The sequence below is a fragment of the Jaculus jaculus genome, chromosome 19 (assembly GCF_020740685.1).
Source record: "Jaculus jaculus isolate mJacJac1 chromosome 19, mJacJac1.mat.Y.cur, whole genome shotgun sequence".
Taxonomy (NCBI): domain Eukaryota; kingdom Metazoa; phylum Chordata; class Mammalia; order Rodentia; family Dipodidae; genus Jaculus; species Jaculus jaculus.
The window spans coordinates 35,500,127-35,512,908 of NC_059120.1; the positions used below are offsets into that span (position 1 = coordinate 35,500,127).

Below are 12,782 nucleotides of genomic sequence, written 5' to 3' on the forward strand. Positions count from 1 at the left end.
TTAAAAACTTTTAAGAAAATCGATCTTTATTTTTAATTATATCTTCATTACTTGTGTATAGGTCTAAACATTGTGCTTAACAACTTTCCCACTAATACAGATATTAAGGTAAAAATGTTTACTGAGCCCCTTCCATTTAACTTTGTATTGGTGCCCTCTCCAGTGAAGTAAGACATAACATAAAAAATAAGCAAATAACACATGAAAAATTAAGACATAAAAAAAAAGGCTTACAGACTGATTGAAGAGAAGTAAAACTTTTTTATTCTCTTAGGATATCATCTTGTACCTATACAATACTAATCAATATACCCCAAAATAATATTAAATTAATAAATGAGCTGGGTGTGGTAGCACATGCCTTTAATACCAGAACTTGGGAGGCAGAAGTAGGAGGATTGCCGTGAGTTTGAGGCCACCCTGAGACAACATAGTGAATTCGAGGTTGGCCTAGGATAGAGTGAGACCCTACCTTGGAAGAACAAAAAATAAACACTAATTAGTTAATTAACTAATTAATGTTTCAGTAAGGTTGTAGAATATAGGATCAATACACAAAATCAACTTCATGCCTGCATACTAGCAACAAGCATGGAAAGTAAACTGTAAAATGCCATTTACCACAGCAACAAGATATTAAAAACAGGACATAGGGGCTAGAGTGATGGCTTAGAGGTTAAGTTGCTTGCCTGCAAAGCCAAAGGGCCCAGGTTTGACTCTCCAGGTCCCACTTAAGCCAGACATAAAAGGTGACACAAGCGTGCAAGGTCACACATGCATACAAGGTGGCACACACGTCTGGAGTATAGTTGCAGTGGCTGGAGGACCTGGTGCACCAATTCTCTCTCACTCGCTCCCATAAAAAATAAAAATAAGTGCTCGCTTCGGCAGCACATATACTAAAATTGGAACGATACAGAGAAGATTAGCATGGCCCCTGCGCAAGGATGACACGCAAATTCGTGAAGCGTTCCATATTTTTAAAAAATAAAATAAAATAAAATAAAATAAAATAAAATAAAATAAAATAAAATAAAATAAAAATAAGACGATACATAGGGATAAATTTTTAAAAAATGTGTAATGGGCTCAAGAGATGGCTCAAGCCATTTGCATGCTTGCCTACAAAGCCTAATGACCCCCCATGAAGCCAGCTGCACAAAGTGGCTCATGTGTCTGTAGTTCACTGTAGTGGACAGAGGCCCTAGTGTGCCTGTGCTCATTGTCTGTCTGTCTGTCTCTCTCTCTCACTCTCTCTGCTTAAAAATAAATAAATAAAAATATTAAAAATACAGCCAAAAAAAAAGATACAGCCAAGCCTTTAATCCCAGCACTCTGCAGGCAGAGGAAGGAGGATAGCTGTGAGTTGAAGGCCAGCCTGAGACTACAGAGTGAGTATGAGTGAGACACTGCCTCAAAAATAAATAAATAAATAAATGAATAAAAATAAATATTAAAAAAAAGAATTTGAAGATGTTGGGTGTCATGGTGCATACCTTTAATCCCAACACTTGGGAGACAAAGGTAGAAGGATTGCTGTGAGTTCGAGGCCCACCTGGAACTACAGACAGATGTACCATCTTTGTAAGCTCAAAGACTTGATACTCTTGTCAGCTCTCCAAATGGATTTACAGATTCATTGCAATTCTAATAAAAATCTCAGCAGGATTTCTTTTCAAAGTTATTGTATGCAGTATCTAAAATTCATGGGAAACACAAAGAACAAATATTAGTCAAAACAACTTTGAATGCGAAGTTTAAAATGAGAGAACTTGACCTGAGTTCACGACTTGCTTGAGCTGTAAGTACTCATCCGTAGCTGCTTCCCCACTTCAACGACAGGCTAAGAGTTAGAACAGGGGCCATATGCCCCACAACATCTAAAATATTTAGTATTTGACCTTTTACAGAAAAAGTTAGCTGACCTCTATGATAGATGATACGTGTCAGACACTGGCTAGGTATTATTCCAGCACTTTCTCTAGTACTCACTGCAGAATATTAGGACACAGGTTAAGTGAAAGTAATTTTAGAACTTATCTTTAATCCCTTCTAATTCATTTAAAAATATGAATAGAAGCTGGAAAGATGGCTTAACAGTTAAGGTGCTTTCTTGCAAAGCCTGACAGCCTGAGTTTAAGTGCCCAGTACCCACAAAAAGCCAGATGCACAAAGTAGTCCATGCATCTGGAGTTTATCTTCAGTGGCTAGAGGCCATGGCACACCCATTCTCCGTCCCTCCCTCTCTCTCTCTCTTTCTTTGTGCTTGCAAATAAATAAATGAAAACATTTTCAAAATAAAAATATTAATTGTTCAGAAATTACAGAATTGCATAATTAACAATAAGTGACTTGCAATATCTTTTAAAATTCCTCACAAAGTCATGTTTGAAAACTGGTCTTACTAGGATGAAGATAATTATATACTAAGGTCATATGGCTGTATTTAAGTGAAGAATCATAAGTATTATTTAATCCACTTTATAAATGAGGAAGCTTCCTGGCAAGTGTATCTACTAGAACCTCTAAGAGGTGGAGCGGGCACCAACAGAACAGTGGGAACCACAGATACATATTGACGATGCACTGGATTGAGGTAATACAGACAAGAAAGTCTGGGTTTTTAGACAGGTTGCTTTTGACATGGTGTGAAATGTGTGATGAATTATTTAGTTAGAAATTACAAACACAAAGGTTATGAGATTGATTTATAGTTGCTTAAAGCAATCCTTCACAAATTAAGGAACTTAAAAATTATACGACAGGAGGCTGAGAAGAGGACTCAGTGGTTAAAGATCCTTGCTTGAGCCAGGCGTGGTGGTGCACACCTTTAATCCCAGCACTCGGGAGGCAGAGGTAGGAGGATTGCCATGAGTTCAAGGCCACCCTGAGATGACAGAGTTAATTCCAGGTCAGCCTGGACCAGAGTGAGACCCTACCTCGAAACACCAAAAAAAAAAAAAAAAAAGATCCTTGCTTGAAAAGCCTGCCCAGCTAGACACAAAAAGTGGCACAAGGGCCTGGCATTCATTCATTCATCTGTAGCAGCAAGAGTCCCCAGTACACACACACACACACACACACACACACACACACACAGTTTTTTATTTAAATTTAATGGGCGCCAGGCACAGTAAGTTCCAGGTTAGCCTGGGCTAGAGTGAGAACCTACCTTGGAAAACAACCCCCCCAAAAAAAAATTTATGGGAGGCTGATGTCAGAGGATAGCTGTGAGTTCAAAGTCAGTAGGGGCCTCAGAGTCAGTTCTAGGACAGCCTGGGCTAGAGTGAGACCTAGCCTCAAAAATATGGGGAGAGGGCTGGAGAGATGGCTCAGAGGTTAAACACACTTGCTTGCAAAGTCTGATGACCCTGGTTCTATTTCCCACTACCCACATTTGGTTTGAATGTGAATGTACATCCCCATAGATTTGGGTGCTTTATGAAAGGTTGTAATTTGTGTCTCCAGCCTCCTGGCTGGAGGAGTGTCACTGCCAGCAGATTCCTGGGGTCTAGCCCAGAGATGTGTTTGGGGGGTGGATCTGGTGCTGGCCCAAAGGTGTAGAGAGTGAGGTGAGCTCTGGCAGGGTGCCTGTCTACAGCTTTTTGGTTCTGCTGGCCAGTGGTGGCTTTTCTGTCTGCTTGGATCTGTGAAATGGAGCCAGCTTCTTCCACCATTGATGGAACTTCCCTTGAATCTGTAAGCCTGAAATAAATCCCTTCCTCCTATAAACTGTGTCTGGTTTGGATCTCCATTCCAGCAATGTGGAACTGACTATGATACCATGTAAAGACAAATGTACAAAATGACGCATGCATTTGGAGTGTGTGTACAATGGCAAGAGGCCCTGGGGTGCCTATATACTTCCTCTCTCTCTCTCTCTCTCTCTCTCCCTCTATCTATCTATCTATCTATCTATCTATCTATCTATCTACCTATTTCTGTGTGTGCATGTTTGTGTGTCTCTTTCAAATGAATAAATACATAAAATATTTTTTAAAAATTAAATTATCTGGCCCTCTTGGTCTGTTTTGTGCTGCTATAGCAAAATATATGATGCAAGAAAATGTATAAAGACAAAAACACAATTCAGGATGGAGTGATGACTCAGAAGTCAAATGCTGTTGCTTGCAAAGCCTGATGGCCCAGGTTCAATCCTGAGTACCCACATACAGTCAGATGCACAAAGTAGGAGTTTGTTTAGTGTTAGGAGGCCCTAGTGTGCTCATATTCTCTGCCTCAAATGAATTTAAACAAAAGAAAAGTCACAATTCTGGGGGGCTAGAAAATCCAAATGGCATGAGACTAGTGTTTTGTACAACATGGAAGGGGACAGGGAACTACAAGTGTCCAGGAAAGGCTATTCACAGAAGGGGTGTACCAGCAAGGAGATAGGGAACTGCACGTGTCCAGGCTCACCCCTTGGTAGAAACACATTCTTTGGAGAACTAATCCGGTCCTGTGAGAACATTTATCCCTTCCAAGGGTGTACGTCCATTTCTAATCACTCTTAAAGGCCTCACTACCATTACATTGGAAATCAAGATTCTACTGGCCGGGCGTGGTGGTGCACGCCTTTAATCCCAGCACTCAGGAGGCAGAGGTAGGAGGATCGCCATGAGTTCAAGGCCACCCTGAGACTACAGAGTTAATTCCAGGTCAGCTTGGACCAGAGTGAGACCCTACTTCGAAAAGCCAAAAAAAAAAAAAAAAAAAAAAAAAAAAGATTCTAGTACATAATCCTGTCAGCAAAAAAACACTGGTTACCTTGTTAGAATGCATATTCTGAGTCAGTAGATTGAAGATTGGAGGAGCAACATCTATATTTCTAACAAGCTCCCAGGTGATTCGGATATGATTGGTTCAGGGACCACATTTTAAGTAAAAAGTGATTAACAGCAGGGTTGGGGGATGGCTTAGCTCTTAAAGGTGCTTGCTTGCAAAGCTTGCTGACCTGAATTTCATTTCCCAGAACCCATGTAAGACCAGACATACAAAGTGGTATATGAGTCTGAAGTTAATTTGCAACAGCTACTGGTGTACCAACAATAGTCTGTGCTCTCTCTTTCTTTCTCTTCCTCCTTCCTTCTCAAGTAAATAAAATAAAAATAGTTTTAAAAAGTGATTAATGGAGCCAGGCATTATGACACATGCCTTTAATCCCAGCACTGGGAGGCAGAGGTAGAAGGATTGCTATGAGTTTGAGGCCAGCTTGAGACTACATAGTGAATTCCAGGTCAGCCTGGGCTAAAGTGAGACCCTACCTTGAAAATCTAAAATAAAAATAAAAATTTTTAAAAAGTGATTATTGGAAAATCTCAGGTCAGATTTCTCTGAAAGCAAAGTGACTCCCCTGCCAGGTTTTTTATGCACCTGGAAGGAAGTCTATGGCGCTTCTCTAGAGGCATGACTGTCCCCACAGGCCCACGTGCCAAAGGCTTGGTCCATAGTTGGCAATACTGGAATGTGGTAGAAACCTTTTTCTTGTTGTTGTTGTTGTTCTTTTTTATAGTAACATAAAGCTGGATAACACAAAACAAGACAGAAAAATATCTGTCTTTTTGAGAGGATTCTTAATGTACAAAAGAGAAAGGGCTACCTTTCTTTTTTTTTTATTTATTCATTTATTTGACAGAGTAAGAGTGAGAGAGAGAAAGAGTAAGAGAGAGAGAGAAAAAATGGGCGCGCCAGGGCTTCCAGCCACTATAAACAAACTCCAGATGCGTGCGCCCCCTTGTGCATCTGGCTAACGTGGGTCCTGGGGAATTGAACTTGAGTCCTTTGGCTTTTCAAGCAAATGCCATAACTGCTAAGCCATCCCTCCAGCCCTCAGGGCTCCCTTTCTGTGACACCGTTGGTACAGCGTGCTTCTGTCCCTGTGTGGCTTTTGCTAAGGAAGCTGCACCCCAGCTATGGATTTTTTTAAATTGTTTTAAATTTATTTATTTGAGAGAGACAGAGAGAAAAAGGCAGACAGATTATGGGCGTGCAGGGCCTCTTGCCCCTGCAGATGAACTCTAGACACTTGTGCATCTGTTTCCCTGGGCACTAGGGACGCGAACCTAGGCCTGTCAGGCTTTGAAAGCAAGTGCCTTTCACTGGCCATCTCCCCAACCCCCAGCCATGGATTTTAAAAGATGTTGAAAGACACCTATGGAATCAGAGGTGGTGATTCATAGAATCTGAATGACCCTCGCCAGCCAGTCCAGCCTCTAGAGAAGGTGTGAGCTGACTCGATCAGAGACGCAAAGGACAAGAACCTGAAAGGGAAAGGACTAGTTCCCATGCCAACCAAGACAGGAAAAGCACTATAAGAAAACACCTGTGGTGAAGGTTCAAAGACTTGGATGTTTCCAGATGAGATTCCACAAGCAACTCGTGGACTTGCACAGTCCTTCTAAGACAGTTGGCAGCTCACTTCCATCAGCACTGAGCCAGGAGTGGAGGCTAAAATAACCACTGCAGATGCCTAAGTCAACTATTTTAATAAACTGACTTGATCAGCTATAAGGAAAAAAGGAAGATCCAGAACAATAAGGACACAGAAAAGCCAATGTCAGAAGAGCAAGGAGGGGAGAGGCAGGAGGAAGGGAGGAGAGAAAATGAGAGGGGGAGAGAGTTTAGCATCCTTAAAGAATCCAATAATGCCTTTACCCACTCCTGCCTTCTCATGGGCAGGAGCTTTCTCCTCTTTCCCTGTCTTAATCTAATAAAGTCTCTCTAAACCTTAAAAAAAACAATCCGGGGCTGGAGAGATGGCTTAGTAGTTAAGGTGTTTGCCTGCGAAGCCAAAGCACCCAGGTGCACTTCTCTAGGGCTCACATAAGCCAGATGCACAAGGGGGCACATGTGTCTGGAGTTTGTTTGCAGTGGCTGGAGGTCCTGTTGTGCCCATTCTCTCTCTGTCTCTTCTCTCCCCCTCCCCTCTCTGCTTGCAAATTAATTAATTAATTTTAAAAATTCCTCTAGAATACTGAATTTCTAGGACAAGCCCAGTGAATGCATATATTCCATTAACCCCATCTTCCCTTCCCTTGCTCTCTCGTCCACCCCTTACCACAGTAGAAGATTGCTCTCATCTGTTCAGAGCTTCCCCACCCTTTTTTCTAGAAAGTCCACCAAAATGACTTCCTTAAAAACTTCATGTTGCTGGGCATGGTGGTGCATGCCTTTAATCCCAGTACTTGGGAGGCAGAGGTAGGAGGATTGCCATGAGTTCAAGGCCATCCTGAGACTCCATAGTGAATTCCAGGTCCACCTGGACTAGAGCCAAACTCAACCTCAAAATATATATATATATATTTATAATAATCATCAAGCTGTTGCTGAGCTGGAAGCCTCCACCCTGTTGACTAGCTGTCAGGATGCTGGAAAACCTGCTCAGCCTATTGGGGAAGAAGAGACATTGATGTTGTTAACCAGCAGTGGACAATACAAGCTTTATGGCTAGACAGCCAGGCCAAATTACCAACTGTGTGATGGTGGCATGTCTGTTATGGAAAACCAGCTGCTCTTTGTATTTGAGGCTCCAGGGAAGGAATTACTGCCTGGTGCTGACAAACCTAATCAACAGGCTGGTTGGGGAGGTCATAAGCTCTAGGGGGAAGCCACTACTCTTGTTTGGCTAGGTGGATATATTAAGCCCACAAAAGTTCCCTTTGAATACTTGTGTTTATTATGCCAATGTATTAATGCTACTCTCACTTGTTTTCAAACTTTCACTTTTGGTTAGAAAAGCTCCTCTCTCTCTCTCTCTCTCTCTCTCTCTCTCTCTCTCTCTCTCAATCTCTCTCTCTCTCTCTTGGTTTTGGTTTTTGAGGTAGAGTCTCACTCTAGCTCAGCCTGACCTGAAATGCACTAGGTAGTCTCAGGGTGGCCTCGAACTCATGGCGATCCTCCTACCTCTGCCTCCTGAGTGCTGGGATTAGAGGCATGCGCCACCACGCCCAGCTGAAGCTTCTCTTTGCAGATGGTGATGGCCACTGGGAAGACTGAAAATTTATCAAAGTGCTAAAAGGCAGTAGAATAGTCAGTACTGAGACATCTCTATCATACCCCCAATGTTCAGTGGTCACTACCATCTGAAAAGAGAAGCATCCCTAAGTAAAAGTGAGAGTAGCATTAATATATGGGCATAAATACAAGTATTTAGGGACAGTTTTATGGGCATAGATATAACCAGGCACACAAGAGTAGTAGCTTCCCTCACCTGCTGTGGGCTTTGTGACCTACCCAGCCTTTTTTTTCTTTTCAGTTTTTCAAGGTAAAGTCTCTGGCCAAGGCGGACCTGGGATTCACTATGTAGTCTCGGCCAGGCCTTGAACTCACAGCGATCCTCCTACCTCTGCCTCCTGAGTGCTGGGATTAAATGTGTGTGCCAGGCTAGTCATAGGCTTTTGATTTGGTTTTCAGTACCAAGAGGGAATTCCCTCTGTGAAACAGGCCTCAAATTCAATCAGAGAGCAGTTGGTTTCTCCCATAACAAACATGCCACCATTGTACCAGCTGATACATTTGACCTAGCTGTCCAGCCATTAAAGCTTGCAGCGTCTACTGCTACTTAATATCATTGATGACTTTTCTCCCCCAACAGGCTTCATAGCTCTTTCCAGCGTCCTGAAAACTGATCAACAGAAAGGAGGCTTTCGGCTCAGTTCCAGCTTGATTTCTCAGTGGTCTTTTGCCTTCTTTCCTTGAGATGGAGGCTCTCACTGAACCTGGCGCTCAGAGCTTTTTGGTTAGACTGGTTGACTAAGGAGCCCCGCTGATCTTCTAGGCAAAATTTGAGTGTTGCAGATTGAACTCTGTTCCTCAGGCTTGCATAGCAGAGACTCTTACCATATTCCTGCTCCCAACCCATAGGACTCTGGTGGCAGAAGTTGTCAGTCCAAACTTTTCTAGCTGTTGGGGACAGGGTTAGAAAGCAGCATGAAAGAAGACTGAGATGGGCAATGCAGGAAAGCCAGGCGGTGTTCCCAAGCCTGGCTGCTTCCCTTCCTTCCCCATGACTCAGCGATATCACTCCCTTCCACGACCCAGAAAATCCCCATCGCCCAGGGAGTGTGAGTCACTTCAGTAGGCTGCCGCTCTCTTTTCCCACCCTGGCTAGCGTGCCTGCCCTGCCTTCCCTGGAACCTAGGAACACTCGGCGTTTCCTCAGCGGTGTTTCGCAGGGTGACACTGGGACAATCCCAGCTGGTGGCAGGGGCCATAAACTCCAGTGTTGGTCCTGGGATGTTAATGTGTCGCCAAGCACCAATGTAGCAAATGGATGTGTCATGGCAACAGCAGAGCGGAGTCCACGGCAGTCCTGTCTTTGGCACACTGGGGCCTCCACTGGCAGATTGTGAAGACCCTGAGGGCAGAACTTAATTTGCATAACTATTTGCAATGCACAGTTTCTTTTTTCTTCATTCAGGCTAAATTAAAATCATTTTGGAACTCTCAAAGCCATTGCTTGTTGACTTCTCCCAACCCCCTTCTGAAGTTCCAGGTACATTTCCCCCAATCAAAAGATATCCCATCTCTAGTTCTCTGGTTGTCTCAGGTGACATTTCATCTCCACAATTTTTTCAAGATTAGCAAAATTTATTAACTCCTAAACTGCTGCTAAATGGTTCTTAAAATCTGCTGTTTTGCAAAATCACAAATGTTGTTAGAACTTCATGATTTCTCCCCCACCTCTAACACACACACACACACACACACGCACACACACAGGCCAGGTCTAGCTACACACAAGAAGCCCAGCTCCCACCACTCCTGCAGACAGAAATGCTGGCATTCATAAGCTGTCACTCTGAGGAAGACAGCAGCTGTGTTATTCTATGATTTATAGAACAGATTTGCATTTCCTTGCCTTTGAAGCTTGCCTATAATCTGCCACATAAATATTTGAAAGATGGGATGGTGGAAACAGAACTAAGCAGCTTAATCGAACACTTGGCAGGTAGAATACTTGGGCTGGTGTTCATTTCAAATACCTCCATTGCCCTAGGCCTCTGGGGGGGTGTGTACAAAATTGAAATTCAATGTCTAAAGCCGAATCTATAGTCAAAATCCCACTTGAAGTAGAAGCCAGAACAATGCCTATTGGAAGGCAGCTTTTGTTTCATGTCTGGCCTCCTGGGCCCAAAACCTGCCTATCCTTACTCTCTGTGCCAGGAAACAGGAACAAGGAGCCACTTCAGATGCCCCTATGTGATCACTCAGGGCCCTGAGCTCTGCCCTGCCCCACAGTAGTCTGGTCCTATGGTAATCAGAGCCCAAGATGCCCTGGACAACAGGAAACACGCTGAGGAAGCAGCACTTCCCCAGTGACACAAGTCGCTCCCTCAGCAGTCACCGTAGGCTCATGGGTGGCCATGATCACACTGCCTTTCAGCTGATGATAGGCTCCAAGTCCTTCAGTGAAACACTCATCTTTGCTGCTTTAACCTAATTATATGAGCAGAAAATATGCACTTTCATTCTTACAGAAGTCCTATTAATATTCCACAGAATAAGTAGAATGGAGAAAATTATACCCTCATTTGATTCAATAATTATTTGTTGATCCCTCATTTGTACTTGAGGAGAAAGCAACATCATTTCTTTGCCCTAAAGACACACCAAGAATGTGGCTCATGGCCTAAGCTGCTTATCAGAAGTTGCACAAAGTGGGGAATGGGTAGAGGTCTGGGGTGGGAGGTACCCCAATCCAGAAGACAGTACTTAAATTCAGAAGGGGTAGGGCAGAAGACAGAAAGAACAAAGATCCAAACTCGCTTAGCCCAGCCCGGTGAGAGTTCTGAGGTACTTGCAATCCTTCCAATTACTTCCCCTCCCTGGGCCTCTGTTTTCTCATCCACAAAATGAGGCGGTTGACTCCATGACCCTCAACTACCTTACATGCCAACAGCCTAAGCAGCTGGGGTACAGCCGAGATTTGCATTTGTCTAAGTGGTAGGGTGGCCTCTATTCCAGCTCATTCCCACATTGCTACCTGGAATTCAAGGGCATTAGGGAAAGAACCTCACTGTGTCCACAACTGGGGCCTCTGGTATCTGCCCAGGGAGAAGGAGCTGGTAAGCTAGTGACAAAAGCCAAACGAGGAGCCACCAGGGAAAGCTCAGCTTTAAGAACCAAGGAAGCTGTAGCCTCATGTCCTGACTACTGCCATCCACTCTGGAAGTGCATTATCAACCCCCCAGACCCTAGATGCCCTTGGAACCTGCCCAGACTGGGTAATGTAGTGAGACCACAAAACCCCATTGCTATTGTTTGAATCTTAAATGCCCCCAAAGGCCTACGTGTTACAGGTCAGCACCAGTCTGGTGCTGTTGGGAGGTAGTAAGCCTTTAGGAGGTGGGGCCTAGAGGAAGGAAGTCAGGTCCTGGGCATTTGAAGGGACTATTATAGCAATGGCCCTTCCTCACGCTTTTTTTCTTTCCTCCTAGCTGCTCTGAGGTGAGCAGGTACCTGTACCACGCTCACTTACGTGACGTCCACCTCACCACAAGCCCAGTAGTAGTGGGTCCAGGCAACCTCCAACTGAAACCTTGGAAGCTGTGTGAGCCTTTCAGATTGTTTACCTCAGGTACTTTGTGACAGCAACAGAAAGCTGGGGAACACCTCGTTCTGGGGAGGGAGCTCCCTGGAAGAGAGAGGAAAAGAGACCTGTTTCTAATGGAAGCCGGTGAGGATGCCTGAAGCCACTGTTTTGGCTGGAAGGAGGACCAGCGCTGTCAGCCTGGCCAGCTGTTAGAGCCGCGGCTGCGTGCACCTTGCAGGAGTAGGCCGGAACTGTGTGAGAAGTTCCTGTAGTAGGTGAAAGGACCTACGGTTCCCAGGACGAAGAAAGGCCAACCAAGGTGATGCCCACCCAGGAAGCAAGCTGTGGAACAATGGCGGCGTGACTATGATGGCAGACACGACTGTACCATCAGCTGGAGTCCCGGCCAGCTCCTAGGGCCCAGTAGAGCCTCCCAAGCTGCAGCAGCGGCAGCACTCCTCTGCCTCCAGCTGAAGCAGGAGCCACTGAACTGCCCGCCCCAAAGGGAAGCTGGGAAGTGGATGACACCCTGAAAGAAGGACATCAGGACCCATGAAGAAAGCAGTTGTGCTGGGCGTGGTGGCACATGCCTTTAATCACAACATTAGGAGGCAGAGGTAGGAGGATCACCATGAGTTCGAGGCTACCCTGAGATGACATAGCGAATTCCAGGTCAGGCTGGGCTAGAGTGAAACCCTATCTCAAGAAACTTACAAAAAAGAAAGAAAGAAACAAGTAGTTGCAATGTTGCTTTATATTGAAACCACAGGTATTTATATCTCTGGTAGATGTGGCCATAGCAATTGCTATTCAAAGTAGGCAGTGCCCACAGAAACCTTTGACCCATTGCTGGGCTCACTGTCAGAACATGGTGGCTTCTCCTCCCTCCCAGGGCCAAGCCCATTGCTCTGTGGGCTCAGAGCTGAGCCTCTGCCCTGGGTGCAGCTGCAAGTCTGGGCAGGAAAGGCTCAGGAAGCAAGAAGTCTTAATGTGGTTACAGCCTGGGGCAGGAGCTGGGCTGGGTTTCACCAGCAACTTTTGATCCATCATTAGGCACACAGACTTTGCTCCAGCCACACCAACCACCTCCTTCTTGCTTCAGGGCCTTTGCACTTGCTAGTCTGACTACCTGGAACACTCTTCCTTGATCTGAGTCCAACATAATGAATCAAATACATCAATATATCAACTGCTGGCTCCACACAAGGGCCTCATGACCACCTCTGGACCACCTTTGTCTAAACTCTGT

At 44.6% G+C, this 12,782-nt stretch overlaps 1 non-coding gene across 1 annotated transcript; it reads left to right on the forward strand.

The window, feature by feature from the left end:
* The first annotated feature begins 875 nt into the window (after positions 1 to 875).
* On the forward strand, positions 876 to 982 carry LOC123456200. The gene has a single exon (XR_006634401.1). It is a non-coding gene; the product is annotated as a U6 spliceosomal RNA (small nuclear RNA).
* The last annotated feature ends 11,800 nt before the right edge of the window (positions 983 to 12,782 follow it).